General features: G+C 43.2%; 1 protein-coding gene across 1 annotated transcript in view; it reads left to right on the forward strand.

The window, feature by feature from the left end:
* The first annotated feature begins 3,487 nt into the window (after nt 1-3,487).
* The window catches only part of LOC109918255 (PH and SEC7 domain-containing protein 1-like), a 163,179-nt gene continuing 149,654 nt past the window's right edge, over nt 3,488-17,012 (forward strand). The window contains exon 1 of the mRNA XM_048616198.1: nt 3,488-3,627. The gene's annotated coding sequence lies outside the window, so the exon portion shown is untranslated. The remainder of the gene's footprint in view (nt 3,628-17,012) is intronic.

Raw genomic sequence — 17,012 nt, forward strand, 5'->3', positions numbered from 1 at the left:
GGACAAGTGTTACACCTCTTGCAGACCTGCAATCTAGTCACCCATATCTGCTGCTCACAATATGGTTGACTCCACATTGAGGAGACCCAACACAGACTGGCTGACTGCTTCACAGAACTTCTCCACTCAGTCTGCAAACTCAAAGACTGGCTATTGAGAGAGGGGGGCCTGTATGAGGTATACAAAGATCAGATGGGCAGATACAGGATAGATAGGGAGCAAATTTTCCCCTTAGCAGATAGGTAAATAACCAAGGACACCATTTTCAGGCAAGAATCAGCAGGTTTAGAGAGCATTTGAGAAAAAAAAACAACTCACCCAGAAGTGTGTGGGTATCTGATACTCACTGACTGAAAGGGTAGTGGAGACTGGAGCCCTTAAGACATTGAAGAACTGAATAGATGGCTACGGGGCAAGTGCTGGAAAATGGAATTAGAGTAGATGGGAGTTTGATGACTGGTGTGGACATGATGGATCAAAGGGCCTCTCACCAGGCTGTAAAAGCTCTATGACTCTATGACCCCAAACTTTTGGCTGCTTGTAATTTCAATAAACCACCTTGTTCCCTTGCTAACATTTGTGTCCTGGACCCTCTGTGGTGTTCCAGTGAAGCCCAATGCAAACTGCAGCACCTCATTCTCCATTAGGCACTTTGCAGCCTTCAGGACTCAACGTTCAGCAACTTCAAATCATAAACCTTTGTCCTTTATTTTGATTTGTTCCCTATCCCACCACCGTCCTCATCCCCCACACCTCATGGCCCCCCTCCCTCCTCATTCATTTTATTTTTGCTGTCAGTCAGAATTGATGTTTAACCTGGTATTAGTTCCCTGCTTTAGTTGGTTAGTTCAGTTGATTGGATAGCAGGTTTGTGATGCAGAGTTAAGCCAACAGCATAGCCTCAATTCCTGCAACTGGCAAATATCACCATGAAGGTCCTGCCTTCTCGATATCACCTCTTGCCTGAGGTGTAATGACCTCAGGTTAAATACACTACCAATTGTGTCTCTTTAATGAGTCAGTGGGATTATGGTAATTTCACTTTCCCTAAACTCTACTCTGGACCAATGCTTTGCGGTAATGATAACCACATTCTTTACTTTCTGTTCTGTGATGCCTCTGATCTCTCATCTCCCTCTTGCTCCAAATCTTCCCAATTATGTTTTTTTTTCCACCTTTTTCTATTCCCTTTTTCAACAGTATAACCCCATCACAATTCCACCTCTCTACAGTTCCATAGAAAAGTTATATTGGAATCAAAATGTTTCTCTCTTCTCAGATACTAAGTTTCTCCAGCATTTCTGTTTTTATTTCAAATCTCCAGCATTTGCAGTGCTTTTCTGCAGCCATGATACAGATACAGGAATATCACGACCTCCAGAGATGGGGTTTTCTATATGGCTTGGATAAAGGGAACGAAAGTACATTTGCCAAATTTAATGATGATTCAGAGATAGATAGGAAAGTATGTTGTGTAGAGGGCGCAAGGAGGTTACAAGAAGACATAGATAGCTTAAGTGAGTGGACAAAGAATTGGCAAATGGAACATAATATGGGAAAGGGTGAAATTATCCATTTTTACAGAAAAAATATAAAGTAATATTTTACCTAAATGGCGAGAAATTGCAGAGCTCTGAGATGCAGAGCAATCTGAATGTCCTTGTACATGAATCGCAATAGGTTAGTATGCAGGAACAGCAAGTAGGAAAGCTAATTATAAATTGGATACAAAAGTAGTGAGATCTTGTTTCATTTATACAGAGCACGGGTAAGACCAAATCTGCAGCACTGTGCAGTGCTGTGTATGAATCCAGGACTTAGTACAGAAATTACAACAATGATTGTTGGTCTGTGAACTCAGAAATGTCAGAGTAGGACTGGCTACTGAGAGACTACAACAGGCCAGTTGCCAATGTGCCCCTTGGAATTTCATTTCAAATGGACATTCTGGCCTTTTACACTTGTCCTACTGTGAAATGCTAGGACACTGAGGCGACGTAAGTGTACTCAATATGTGTTTGTTTCGTACAGAACTGTGAGCGTGCTCTGAGTGTTGTACATTTTGTTATGGAGTTGCATTGTATGTGTTATATTGTGGAGAGCGCGTGCTTTATTGCATGTGTTCCATTATATTGTGTGTTCCATCATGTTGTATAGCATCATTGTATTGTCTGTTTCATCATATTGTGTAAATAATTATATTGTATATTCATTTACATTGTGCGCCATTAGGTGTTCCATTATATTGTGTGTTCCATTATATTGTGTTTCTTTGTATTGTGTATTTCACTTTCTTGACAGCACACCATTATATTGTGTGTTCCTTTGTATTGTATGTTCCATTATGTTGTGCGTTCTATTACATTATGTTCCATTATATTGTGTATTCGATTATATTTCATGTTCCATTTTATCATGTTCTATTATATTGTATATTCTATTATATTGTGTTCCATTATATTGTGTTTCATTGTATTGTGTATTCCACTATATTAAGTGCACACCATTGCATTGTGTGTTCTGTTATATTGTGTTCCATTATATGATGTTCTGTTTTATTGTGTATTCAATTATATGCATGTTCCATTATATCATGTTCTATTATATTGTATATTCTATTATATTGTTTTCCATTATATTGTGTATTCTATTATACTGTGTTCCATTATATTGTGTTCTATTATAATGTGTTTCATTGTATTGTGTTCCATTATATTAAGTGCACACCATTGTATCGTGCGTTTCATTATATCGTGTTCCATTATATCATGTTCCAATACGTTGTGTGATCCGTTATGTTGTGTATTCTATTGTATGTGTGTGTGTGTTTGTGTTTTATTGTGTGTTGGTATTCTTTGTGTGTGTGTGTGTGTGTATATATACATACACCACACGAAGGCCCAACGTTTTGACATTCATTCAAAAACGTTTAAATCCACCAGCCAAGAGCTGCCCCCACCCCACCCTACCCCACCCATAAGACCTTGTGGAAGCCCGGGGGGTCTCCCAGATTGCGACAAGTGCTGTGATAGGACAGGGGCTGTTCTTTCCAACCCAGAGAGCCGCGTTGAGGGGTGGGGGAAATGGGGAGTGGGGAGGGTGGGATTTATAATTTATTGTGCGGGATATTTCTGTAAAGCACTCCCCCTGACGCCCAGCGAAACTCGCCACAAAATGAAAGGAGCAGCCGGCTTAGCTGAGGGCAGCATTGTGGAGCCGGCAGCTCATTTAAAGCTGGGCTGTGTCCTTTAATCTTCTCGGCAGTAGCCAATACTGTGGTCGGACCCCAGAGTGAGTGGCTTTTGTCGGCATTTTTATTTTCCTAATGGCTGCGAAATTAATTGTGCATTTAATCATAAGGCTGGCAGGTTTGAGTGTAATTGAAATCAGGAGGGGAGGGGTGGAATCACGAGTAGTGAAGCTGTGATTGGTTGTGGACTGTATGTAGGAAGGTTTGCCTATCCTGTATCCAGGAGAGACAGTGAGAGCTCAGTGTTAAAGACCTCACAGTCGAGGAGCTGGATTTCTCTGTTATCCAGGGGAGCAGGCGTGGCGAGGGGGTTTTTCTGAGGTGCACTACTGCTCCTGGTCTCCCCTACAGAAACTGCTATTTTACATGCTGGACAGGTACTGTGGCCGACTCTTGTTCTGGATCAGGGAAAGTGGGAATAATTTCCACAATCTGCATTTCAGTCGTTAACCCTTTCTTAGCTGATGAGACCAACTGGGTCCTAATTAACATCCAAATGTCGGGAGTGTATGTGGTTAAATGTTTGAGGGGTGTAGCCGGAGGGTCGCCTCAAGCTCTGGGCAGAATAACAGCTAAGGTTTCATGACTCATATGATTCTGGTGCTTTGTGAACAAACTCTTTTCAATCTTGTTCCTCTGAATTTTCTAGTTGAAAGTAACGTTCTCGGATGTGTGTTTTGGAGTGGTAACGGATGGGGCACTGTAATCTCGGCATGTAGTCGTGAGTTACACTGGTACAAAACATTGAAGTGACTTGATCGAGATGTTGGCTATTTTCAGGGCAGTGGGAATGGGGTAAATATCACGGAGTATCTGCTCTCGTTAGAGTGGTGTTGTGCAAGCATTTCCAGCCAAGTAAGGTCCCTGCTGGCCTCTGCGTTAAAAGCTTGTGGTTTCAGACCTCATCTGAGTCAGAAGCACAGGATCCAGTAAGTCCTGTACCCAGGAGGTGCTGCACTGTCCGACAGTCATCCTTCATATTTAATCTTGTCCTTTAAGCCAAACCTGTGCAAAGTCTGGAGTATCTCAGGATACTGACAGTATCTGCACAGATACTTCCTTAAAGCTAACTGAAGAGTCTTGCAGTATCTGTAGAGAGAGAGAGAGAGAGAGAAACAGAGTTGACCCCTCTTCAGAACTGTCGCTGAAGCTGCTTACTCCTTCTCACAAAGGCTCTTAAATGTACTGTAACACTATTTACAACTGTACATAGATTCTCCAATACAGCTCTGTAGTGTGGTGTCTATGATTTCTCTCTGCTTGTTTTCATGTTTCAAGGGGACAATAAACTTTCCAATACTGAGGAAGATTGACATGTTCTCCTTTAGACTAGAACTTAAACGAAGGCTTCCACTGTGGTGGTTTAGAGAAGATCAGGGCCACTTTCCAAGATTTCAGCATCTCAGTCTCTATATGTGAGTCCAAATCAGAACCAGAAGTGGGGAGAGAGATAAGAATTGTACTTGAGCTCAAACTCTCCTGATTTGATATTAAATGTCACTTAGTCTATTTGGAAATCTTTGCATAAATGCTAAGAGTGTGATTGCCAATTGATTGGTTTAAAATAGATTTCCAAGCCTCACTGAGCAGTCACCGCTGCTGCCTCCTCTGCACCTTTGCTCGTGGCAATTTAACCTTTCCAGCCAATCACAATAGGTGCATTCATGACCCAATCAAAGATGGTAGTTCACTGAGAGCTGGTGCAGTAAGGAGCCATAGTCAGTGAAGACCAATAAACAACTCTCTCCATTAGTGAGACAGTGGTTATGTATCGCTTGAGGGTAATGACTCAACAAACATGGAGTATGGTGAGGAGGCAGAGCTGCCATGAACTTGCACTATAAACACAGGGAACGAACTTGTGTTGGCTTTATTCCGCACCACGCTTTGGGGCATGGGGTAGGGTTGGTGTTGGGGTGGGGGCACAATTGCAGCATTCATCATGGATGAGGAACACAAGCCATGTTGTAATATTGGAGCCTTGTATGCCCTAGCCCCGCACTCATGGTCACATTACTGGAGGAACACACCACACTACAATAAATATTGATATATAAATTGTCCTGTACACTGATTTTTATTTTGTAGGTCCTTTTTAATTTGGGTTTGGTAGCATTGTAAGTACCTCTGAGTCAGAAATTCTAGGTTTGTGTCCAACCCCAGGACTTGACAGACAAGGAAGGTGTGCTCATTATATAGGCAAACGGATTGATTACAAGTCTTTAACCATGCCCCTCAGTGGTAAGATTAGGAGAGTTTTCGAGATGGGGATGGCTCCTCCTCAGGCTACGCTGATAGGATGGTGACTTGTTCCAGGGTAAAAAAAAACTAGCTCTGGAGACAGATGCAAACATGTGCTGTGACTGCCTCGTGTCTCTAGGTTTGGGAAGACCTATTTCTGTGCTGTAAATGCTATGAGTTCTTGAGAAAACACAGCCCTTGTGCTGGCAGTGGTAGTGCCAGTGTAAACCTGCTGGATTCACTAAGGCCAGTGCACAGGAGAATGCAACAACAACTTGTATTTATATGGCACCTTTTAACAGAGTAAATGGTGCCAAAGCACGTTGTCAAGCAAAAACTGACACAGAGCCACAGGAGTAGATATTTCAATAGGTTGAAAAAAAAGCTTGATCAAAGATGTGGGTTGCAAGGAGTGCTTTGAAGAGAGGTTTTAAGGGGAAGATTTGCAAACTCGGGGCCTGGATGCCTGAAGGCAGAAGTACTTGAAGTGGAGTGAAGGAATGGGGGTTAAGTGAGAGACCAGAATTGCATCCTCATTTCTGCAGATTTTCCAGTCAATCTAAGGTTTGTTGATTTGATGCATGGAGGACAATTCAATTCTGCATTTTGTTTCAATAGCATAACAGTGACAGGTACGCAAATCTTAATTCCTTGGACAGATAATCATTTCACTGCGGATATAAAAGTGTAATAATATTTTCAATAATATATTCCCTCAGACTTGAGTTGTCTACCAATGTGTGTGCTTCTATGGACTAATGAGAGAATTTGAGAGGACATCATCACTGTCCGTAGAAAGCCCCAGGTGTGTTGTCCCAGTAATTAACAGTTACAGTTCCCCATCATTGCAGATCCCAATGCACAGGCTCATTAACAAAAAATGTATAAGTACAAGATGTCAGCTTTAATTCCTACAGTAAGTACTGCTGGAAGATGTGTGTCCCCTTTGGGTGCCTTTTCTCCCTGTCCCTTTAAAGTGGTGAAAGACTAGGCCGATCAGCTTCCACATCTCTTTGTTCATCTCTCAAACCAAAGCATGCTATGGTGTTACAGAATGATATTAAGTGTGTCCAAAACCAGTCAAGGGAAGATCAGATGTTCCTTGCCCAAACATTGCTCTCAATAAACTGCAAATTAAACAGTTAAGGTCATTGCACTGTCTGTCAGCTCAGTTGGTAGCACACTTGCCTCTGAATCTCAAGCTTTCTGTTTCAAAATCTCAGTCCAGGGCTTGGGCACAAAAAGGAGAATTGAGGCTGGTGCTACAGTGAAGTAGTGAGGCTGGTGCTACAGTGAAGTAGTGAGGCTGTGCTGCCTGGTTGGTGCTGCAGAATTTTAGATGAGCCATCTGCTTCATTGGAAATAAAGCAAACCACAACATGGTTCTTTCCCAAAGGACTGGGAATTATCTGACATCCCCAGTCTCCCATCCATTAATTATTCCCCAGTCAGCATAACTGGTCTCCTACTTAAATTGTTCACAGGATGTGCACTTTACTGGCTGAGCCAGAATTTATTTCAGACAGTTCTTCATTGGCTGTAAAAAGCTGCAAATAAATGTAAACCCTTCTGTTTAAGATAACCAAGGTGTAGAACTGGATGAACACAGCAGGCCAAGCAGCATCAGAGGAGCAGGAGGGATGACGTTTCGGGCCTAGACCTTTCTTCAGAAAGTTTTGTTGTGTGCACAGTGGCTCACGTTTCCTGGTGTGAAAACAGTTCACAGTGCTGCAAAGTGATAAACTGTGCCTGCAATTCCTGATTATGTAGATGCAAATGGTTTGAGTTTCATAATTCGTGATTCCCAGAGGCAACCTGTTGGTTCCTGAATATTAAAGTACCGCTTACTATCACAGCTTATTGTATTCCGAGCTCTTTCTCCACCATTAGTCTGCTCCACCTCCTACCCCCACCCCCCCACTGCCGCACGGTGTTCTCTCCCATCTGTGACCTTTTATCTTCTGTGGTTCAATCTGCCCACTGGGAGGGATGGAATGGAATTTGCAGTTACTGCCTCCAAGAAGGTCCAGGATCTTCCCCCCCCCCCCCCCCCCCCCCCCCCCCCCTTTTCCTCCTCTACTAGCACCACTTTTTAAAAACAACAACATGCAGATGATCTGGTCATTATTGCTAGTGGGAGCTTGCTGTGCACAAAACTGACCGCTGAACGCCTGACATTGCAACGGTCGTTGCACTTCACAAATGGCGCTTTGAGATATCCTGGGGTAGTTAAAGGCGCTATGCAAATGCCGAATATTTTTTTTTTACGCGGACTCGTTCAGCATTTCTCCGAGGGTGCATTTAAGGATGACAAAAGTTTGTATGTGTTGGTGGGGTCTCAGCATTGGCGGATGAAGATCAGTGAAGCTGAGCTGTAGAACCAGTCTTCCAGCTCGTGGAGTGAAGAGCAGATTGCGAACAAAAAATTCAAACGCTGGTTAGTAGTAAATCACCCAGATACGAGCAGGAAAAATGAAAAAGACTTGAGCTTCAAGAGAGGATTTTATTCACCGTTAATGATTGACAAGAGAGCTGCAAATTGTCAGTTTCTCCGTGTTATTTTCATGCACTTAAGTGCTGTCATTTTCTTGTCTTTTCTGTCAGTATAAACTAGTCCCAGAGCTCTCTCTAATGGAGAATGTAATCAAAATGTTCAGTGAATGGCACCGTGACAAGGAGATTCTTTCAGACTCACTTCGAAACCCGTCGTGAATCAATTTTTCATTTTTCCCACTTTGAGTGCCCACTACTACATAGTCTGGCTCAGCAGGTGATGCTGGGCTGACTACCGTGGGAACTTTTCGTCTATCTCTTAATGTTGCAGGAGCTCCTTTTGATGTGCTGTAGTAATTGGAAGCCCTGCTCAAAAAAAAAGCCATGTGCGCTTACGTAGCAAGGTGTAGAGCTGGCTGAACACAGCAGGCCAAGCAGCATCAGAGGAGCAGGAAAGCAGACGTTTCGGGTCTAGACCCTTCATCAGAAATGGGGGAGGGGAAGGGGAGTCTGAACCGAAATGTCAGCCTTCCTACTCCTCTGATGCTGCTTGGCCTGCTGTGTTCATCCAGCTCTACACCTTGTTATCTCAGATTCTCCAGCATCTGCAGTTCCTACTATCACTAGAACCAGCTGGGGCTCTTTAAGGGATGCAAGGCTGTGACAGTTGCAAAGATAGGCATTCAAAGCAGCGTGAAGCATTCTCTGAAATTTCTTTCAAATTTGCTGGCCTTGAGATATGCACAAGGGTCACTGAGAACAGGACGGCACTAAGTCTCTGGTTTTCCTTTATTTATTCTCAGGATGTGGGCATTGCTGGCTGTGCCAACATCTGCCCATCCCTAATTGCCCTGTGAACTAAGTGACTTGCTAGGGTCAGTCCAGGGGGCAGTCACCAGGTAGCCACATTGCTTGGGTGTGGAGTCACCCATACACCAGAAGATTTCCTTCCTTAAAAGTACATTAGTGATCCAGGTGGACTTCTGCGATAGGCAACAAAATGGTTATATGGTTACCTGGCTTTTTTTTAAAAAAAAAAAAAAAAATTCTAGATATTTGAATTTGAATTTCGCCACCTGTGATTGGGACATTAGCCTGGGTTTCTGTATTGTAGCCCAGTGACAGTGCCACTCTGTGTCTCCCCATGTCCTTATCCCTTGTGAGACAGTGCCTGCTTGTGTCTCAGTGGGAGCACAAAACTTTCCATGTGTCCTGGTCCACATCAACCAAAACAGATTTGTCACTCTTCACGTTGCCCTTTGTGAGATCTTTCTGCACACAAACTATCAGCATCGTGCCAGTAGCTGCATTTCAGAATAAGTTGTCATGTATGAAGTGCCTTGTGATGTTTTTGTAGCTTGCTGCTTAATGCATTGACAGGAGAGTTCTCTCTGCCTTTCCTGCAGCCATTAACCTGTCAAAAGTAAATGGGCTGTAATTGAATAGCTTATTCAATGGGAATAGAATGAGGGCTGTGCTACCAGGGAAGATTAAATCACCAGGTGTTGCTAACTTTGTTGGTTAGGGATCACGGTACTGCCTGAACAAACATTAAATGAAAATAGAACGTGGGGGCAGGCCATTCAGCCCATTGAGTCTTCTCAGCCATTCAACAAGATTTTACCTCAAACTCCATTTTCCTCCAACATCATGAATGTCTCCCCTTGAGATGAGAAGTTTCTTCACCCGGAGAGTGGTGAGCCTGTGGAATTCTCTGCAGGCCAAAACGTTGTAAGTTTTCAAGAAGAAGTTAGATACAGTTCTTGGGGCTAAAGTATTCAATGGATGTGGGGAGAAAGTGGGAACAGGGTACTGAGCTGGATGATCAGCCATGATCATATTGAATGGCTGAGCAGGCTCCAAGGGCTGGAGGATCTACTTGCTTTTATCTTCTGTTTTCCATGCTTGGTTCCCCACCCTTGTGGTCCTGAACCTCCTCTTAAGTCCCATGTAAGAACTCCTGCTTTCAACTCCAGTGAGTGATATAATGAGGGAAAAGAATACACAGGGGGTGGTTTGCTGGTGCCTTCACATCATGTGCTTAAATGACTTCCCAGGACCTTCCTTCCTGAAGGATCCTCCTTGCCTGGAAGCATCTGATGTACTGAGTTCCTCCACCATCACCACCGAAACCATGTCGGTTCCGTCCTTGATCAGAACTTGTAACCCTGAGCATGGCACCTTTTACTTGGGCCGGAGGAGGGGTAGGAGGATTGAAAAGGGTTGGGGTGAACACCACCTGAGCGCTCAAATGGCCCTACCACCCTAACAGTTTGCGATACTGTCCAATAAATAGAGAGTAGGGAGGTGACGGCCTATTATCGCTGGCCTATTAATCCAGAGACTCGGGTAATGTTCTGGGGACCTGAGTTCAAATCCTGCCACGGCAGGTTGTGGAATTTCAATGCAATAAAAATCTGGAATTAAGAGTCTAATGATGATTATAAATTCATTGCTGATTGTTTGGAAAATCCCTCCTGCTTCGCTTATGCCCTTAAGGGAGGGAAACTGCCATCCTTACCTGGTCTGGCCTACATGTGACTCCAGACCCACAGCAATGTGGCTGATTCTCAACTGCCCTCTGGGTAATAAATGCTGGTCCAGCCAGCGACGCCCTCAACCCTGTGAATGAAGTAAGTGTGAAGTTTAAAAAAAAAAATGCAGATTTAAAACTCTGATTTAGCATAGAAGTCACTGCGGGTCACAGTTTGCCATTGAAATTGGAAGTGACTCATACTTTTTTGCTGAAAAGCTGTGGACGTGATATGAATATGAAGAGAGCCGTAAAATATACGATTGACACTTCCTCCATCCATTGGTTCTATTTCTGTCTCCCTCCTGCTGAAGGCCGCTTCATTCATATAGGAATTTTCAGTGCAAGTGGAAACACAAATGTGCTGATTTTATTTTAAAAAGAAAAAGACAAAATCTCCGAGCAATGGAAACCATGGACTAAAACCAGGAAATAGCTGAAAGGCTAGTCGGGCTCGGAAGAGAAAAGTCAGTTTGCACTAAGATCTTCTGAATGTTCAGCGAGTGGTTCAGAATCAAAATATTGCCTTCCAAATGGGTGACTGTGCAGAACCCAAAGTCTCAGTTTATGTAACTATTGTGGCTGTAAATGACAGATGTCAGCATCCTTTCACATACTAAGGTTTTCTTTTCATTGCAGAAGCAGCCTGCACTGTGTAGAATATGCTGTGGGAGAGAATTTGAGTTCAGCAACCCTTCAGCTTCTCATGCATTCACTCACCCTGATTTTATGTCACCCCATTCTTGGCAGCTAGAACGATAACAATGTGGTAACCTAGAGACATCGATTCAAATAGCACTCTGGCACGTGGGGCATTTTATGTGATTTGTTACTAAGTGAAGTGCACTTAGGAGGGCTCATACCTCTACCAGGCTGTGTTATTTCAATGTTACTGTAAATATGCAGATATTTCATGAGACCCTTTGCTACCTTTATTGATGTGCTACAGTTACAAAAGTGGAAATGGGAATTCTTTTCTAAAGAGCTTCTATTTCACTGAAGAGGCATCAGGCCAATCCATATCCAACAATCTGCTCTGAAAACTCTGATATTTAGATAGTTGTGATAAATTATACGACAACAATGGAGATTCTGAATCAAACAACAATATTCTAAATAAAACAACCCATAAGAAAAGTCAATTTACCTTTTCTCTCAATGTTGATGGATCTTTAAAGTATCCAGATCTACATGTTCACCAAAATGTAATCAGCTATTCCTTAGGCCATAACTTATCTGTGTACTAAAGTTTGTTGAAATCCATCTATTAGTTTTATTTTTAAACAGATAAATAGTCTTACAAACTGGTAAACATTTTCTCTCCTCAGAAAGGATATTAGTAAGCTAGAGAAGGTTCAGAAAAGATTTCCAAGGGATTTGCTGGGTATGGAAGGTTTGAGTTCTAAGGAAAGGCTGGAATTTTTTTCCACTGGGGTGTAGGAGGTTGAGAGGTGACCTGATAGAAGTTTATAAAATAATGAGGGGTATAGATAGAGTTGTCTTTTCCCTAGGATGGGGAATTTCAAGACTAGGGGGCTTATATTTAAGGTGAGAAGAGGCAGATTTAAAAAAGACATGAGGGGCAATTTCTTTTACACACGGGATGGTTCGCAAGTGGAATGAACTGCCAGAGGAAGTGGTGGATGCGGGTACAGTTAATGTTTAAAAGACATTCAGATAAGTACATGAATAAGAAATGTTTGGAAGAATATGGGCCAAGCACAGGCAGGTGGGGCTAGTTTAGTTTGGGATTATGTTCGGTATGGACTGGTTGAAACAAAGGGTCTGTTTCCATGTTGTATGAATCTATAACCTCTGTGGAGGCCATAATAAATCTGGAATAAATTGCTGGTGTCACCAATTCTGACAATCTGGATTGTCACAAAAATCTATTTGCTTCATTAATGTCCTTTAGGGAAGAAAATCTGCCATCCTTACCTGGTCTGGCCTACATGTGACTCCTGAACCACAGCAACATAGTTGACTCTTAAATGCCCTGTGATGTAGTCTTGGCAAGCTGCTCAAAGCATTACAGATAAAAACACTGCGCATGCCTCTAGTCCTCCTGGCTTGCAGGGTTCAAGGAGGCCACTCAGCACCATCTTCTCAGGGGCTATGAAGAATGGGCAATAAGTATTGGCATGCTTGTGACAGAAGAAATAGCTGGCTAGGTCTGAAGCTCTGGAATTCACTGTCTAAACGACTCCACTTCTCTCCTTGTTTAAGATGGCTCACTAAACCAACTTCTTTGGCCTAAGATTTGACTACCAATTATGTTACGTGCCTCAGTATCAAATCTTCCTGCGAGGTGCCTTGGAGCCTTTAATATTTAAAGGCTCTAAGTAAATGTAGGTTGTTGCAGTAGTTACTGGGTCATTCTGTATGTTGAACAAAGGGGCAAGACACAAAACTATGAATGGGATGTTCTTGGATCAACCTTTTATGGTGTTTGCAAGTTTGTGGGACATGGGCATCTGTTGCTCTGTGGCACGTCTTCATTTCAGTGAGTTATGAAAGATCTTCAGTTGACAGGTTGCCCATTCCCAATGGATTTGAAGGGCATGATTGGCAATTTGTTGCTGTGGAGAAAGTAATGGGGTGCTATTAGCTCCCTGAGTAATGTGCCTTTTTAAAACAAGGCTTTTTGTTTGCACAGTGGTCCTTGTGCATGTCATTTCTAGCAAGCAGGAATGAGCCACATTTTGAGTTTGCCTGATAATTCTCAATTGTCTGGAAGTGTAGCTGCTTGTCACTGTTGTACTCAGATGTACAGTATCGTGAACTGGATGCTGTATTGAGGGCGAACATTATCAGATTCAGATGTCCTTGTCCATTAACTGTGGGGGGGGGAAAAAAGGACCACAGGGGTCCTCCTTAATCCAAGTTGTCTGTGGTGCTGTTTGATCATTGGTCAGAGGTAAGAAGTTCACATTCGGTGCCCTGTTAGGGACGAAGTGCAAAAAGCATGAGTTCCCCAGACATTTGAAGAGTCCAATATGTTGATCTTGAAACACTAACGTGTTTTCCTGATTTGTGTTTGAAAGGAGCTGGTGAACAATCCTATGGGAGGTCTGCTTCAGGGTTTCATTTGCATCCTGTCTCTGTCTGTACCAGTCTGTCCAATCACTCCTTCGAAGGGGGTATTTAATTTTGCAGTTTGGATATCAGAATGCTCATGTTTAAACTGGCTGATTCAGCCTGTATTGAGATACTGAGAATGAAGCAGAACTAGTGAATCCAGTGGCTTGTCATTCACGCTGAGGACAGGATGGTGTGTACTTGTGTCGTGCAGTCTTTCACAGAACGGCATCAGCTGGCACCTCCCAAGCAGGTATAATTGAACCAGGTCAGTTCGGGTCACAGCTGTTTTGATTTTTGTTTTTCTTTGTTCTTTCATGGGATGTGGGTGTTATGGATGAGCGTTTGCTGCTTATCTCTAATTGCCTTTAGCTCAGCAGCTCGCTAGGGGCCATTTCAGAGGGTGGCTAAGAGTCAGCCACGTTGGTGTGGTTCTGGAGTCACATTCAGACCAAGTAAGGACAGTGGATTTCTTTCCCTTAGGGGTGTTAGTGAACCAGATGAATTCTGAACAACAGTTGAGTTTTATGGTCACCTGTGTTAGGGTTAGGGTAACCCTGTAACTGAGACCAGCTTTCACTTCCAGATATGTTAACTGAATTCAGATTTCACCGTCTGCCATGATGGGATTTGATCCTGAATCCTAGTGACATTGTCCCGATGCCACCTTCTCCCCTAAACCAAATGGTGTAATGAGGCAGTGCCTACCTTGAGAGAAAGAAAGCCAGAGTTGCATTTATATAGCGTCTTTCATGATTGCAAGCTTATCTCGCTGAACAGCTGTGTGCCTGACACCAAATTCTTGAAGCAACTGCTCTACTCTGGAATTTGGTTGAGACTGGGGACCCCAAAGAAGGCAGGAGAAACACTACGGAGACATCCTCAAAGCATCCCTGAAGTGATTCACATCCCTGCCAACTCCTAAGAGACCCCTGACTGTGACTGGCCAAATTGGAGACGACTCATTTGGAAAAGCGCTGAACATGTCGGGGCGATCTTGTTGGGAATGTGGGGAGGCAAAATCAAGGGAATTGGGGGAGGGGAGGCAGCGCACAAACCTCCCAATGACTAATCTACCAGACCCTTCAAAAACCACCTGTCCCACGTGTAGCAGATACTGCAGATCACTCATTGAACTCATGGGCCATCTCGGAATCCATTGAATGGGAGCGGCAACCAGGTGTCCTCATTCTCAAGAGTCTTTCGAAGAGGAAAAGCATTCACAATTAATCAATGGCAATAGATTGAATGTTATCTGTATTAAGTGGTGTCCGTGGGTCAAAAATATCAGCTGATGGAAGAAAAGTTGACTTTGATAGGTAACCATGTTCCATACTGAGTGGGGGTTGCACGTTATCCCTGTGTTCTGTGTGGGTTTCCTCCCACAGTCCAAAGATGTGCAGGTTAGGGTGGTATGGCCATGCTAAATTGCCCATAGTGTCCAGAGATGTGCAGGCTAGGTGAGTTAGCCATGGGAAATGCAGAATTTCGGGGATAGGGTTGGGGCTGGGGCTGGGGCTGGGTCTGGGTCTGGGTGGGATGCCCTTCAGATGGTTGGTACAGACTCGATGGACTGAATGCCCGCACTGTAGGGATTCTATGATTCAATAAAGCTTTTTTTTTTTTTTCTTTCAGTCGTTACTCGGCATCTGGATCCATTCATAGTCTGTGAAGTAAAAACCATACCTGAATGTGCAACGGCAGCAGAAAGTGGTCATTTTTCTTGTCTACCCAGAAGTGTTTAACTGGCAACACCCCCAGTGAAACGCCCGTGTAGCTGATTTGAATATTTGTAAGCAGAGCCCATTGTGGGCAGTGGAAACCATCAAAGGTGGCAGATGGAGTTTAATTTAGACAAATGTGAGGTGTTGCATTTTAGTAAGGCAAGTCAGGGTAGGACTTATACACTTAATGGTAGGGCCCTGGGAGTGTTGCGAACAAAGAGGCTCAAGGATGCAGGTTCATAGTTCCTTAAGTGGCATCGCGGGTAGACGGGGTGGTGAAGATGATGTTTGGCACGCTTGCCTTCGTTAGTCAGTGCATTGAGTATAGGCTTTGGAATGTCATGTTACCGCTGTTTCAGACATTGAGGTCACTTTTAAAGTACTGCACACTTCTGGTTGCCCTGCTGTAAGGAACGATCTTGCTAAACTGGAAAGGGTTCAAAAAAAATTTACAAGGATATTGCTGGGACTGGAGGGATTGAGTTAAAGGCAATGCTGGATAGGCTGGGACTTATTTCCTTGGAGTGTCAGAAGCTGAAGGCTGACCTTTATAGATGTTTATAAAATCAACAGGGGCATAGATAAGATGAATAGCTGAGGTAATTTTCCCCAAGGTAGGTGAGTCCAAAACTAGAGGATATAGGTTTGAGATGAACAGAGAAGTATTTAAAGGGACCTGAGAGGCAAGTTTTTCTCGCAGAGGGTGGTGCGTGTATGGAATGAGCTGCCAGAGGAAGTGGTAGAGGTGGGTACAGTTACAATATCTAAAATACATGTGGACAGGAAAGGTTTAGAGGGATATGGGTCAAACACGGGCAAATGGGACTAGTTCAGTTGAGGGTACTGAGTTGGCATAGCTGCGTTGGACCAAAAGGTCCTTTTTCCGTGCTGTGTGTCTCAATGACTCTATACCATCTCGGTTCAGTTTATGTCAGTAATTGCTTGTTGGCCAGCTCTCAAGCTTATTGTTTTGAACTAACATTAGGTTCAGTGATCCCTGTGCTTTGGGGTATTCAATCTCTTGGGCGCTCTCGCTCTTCCCAACTCCAGTCCCACCCCCCCATTCTTTATTTACATATAATATCTTTTTCTCAAGATATTTGTCAATTTCCCTGAATTCAATATTGCATAATGCTACTGTATCTGGTTATTAATGCCACACAAACACTGTTTTCACAATTTATAGGTATGCTGAGTGCAAAGTTAGTGTTTCCCTGGGCGTTTTACAGGGATGTGCCCCTGTGTTTGTTCGAGATGTCTCCGAGACGTTCTCGATCAGTTGACTTTATCTTTTTCACTTTTTGGCACTGGGTTACACCTGATTTAGTTCTTCTCAACAGGTTTGTGAATGTGATAATTGCTAGGCACTGAGGAAGCCACACACATCAATCTTTTAAACGATTAAATATCAAATTTTAATTTCACACTTGCAATTCATTGCAATAACATTCACAGTTACGACTTCATCCCAAGCAAAGGCAGAAATGTGTTCCGTAGCCTTTTCCTCTATTTAACCTTCTCTTTTCCCATCACTGTGACACCCCTCTTGCAATATCCTTCATTGTTTCCCTCTATCTTCACTTCTATATTTCCTTTTTCAACACTGAAGTTTAATTCTCACAATTATTATATCTGTCCATTTTTCCCTCCCCTCCTTGCAGTTTGCCGCTCTCTGTTCACTCCCTCTCCCAGT

The sequence above is a fragment of the Rhincodon typus genome, chromosome 34, assembly GCF_021869965.1.
Source record: "Rhincodon typus isolate 14 chromosome 34, sRhiTyp1.1, whole genome shotgun sequence".
Taxonomy (NCBI): Eukaryota; Metazoa; Chordata; class Chondrichthyes; order Orectolobiformes; family Rhincodontidae; genus Rhincodon; species Rhincodon typus.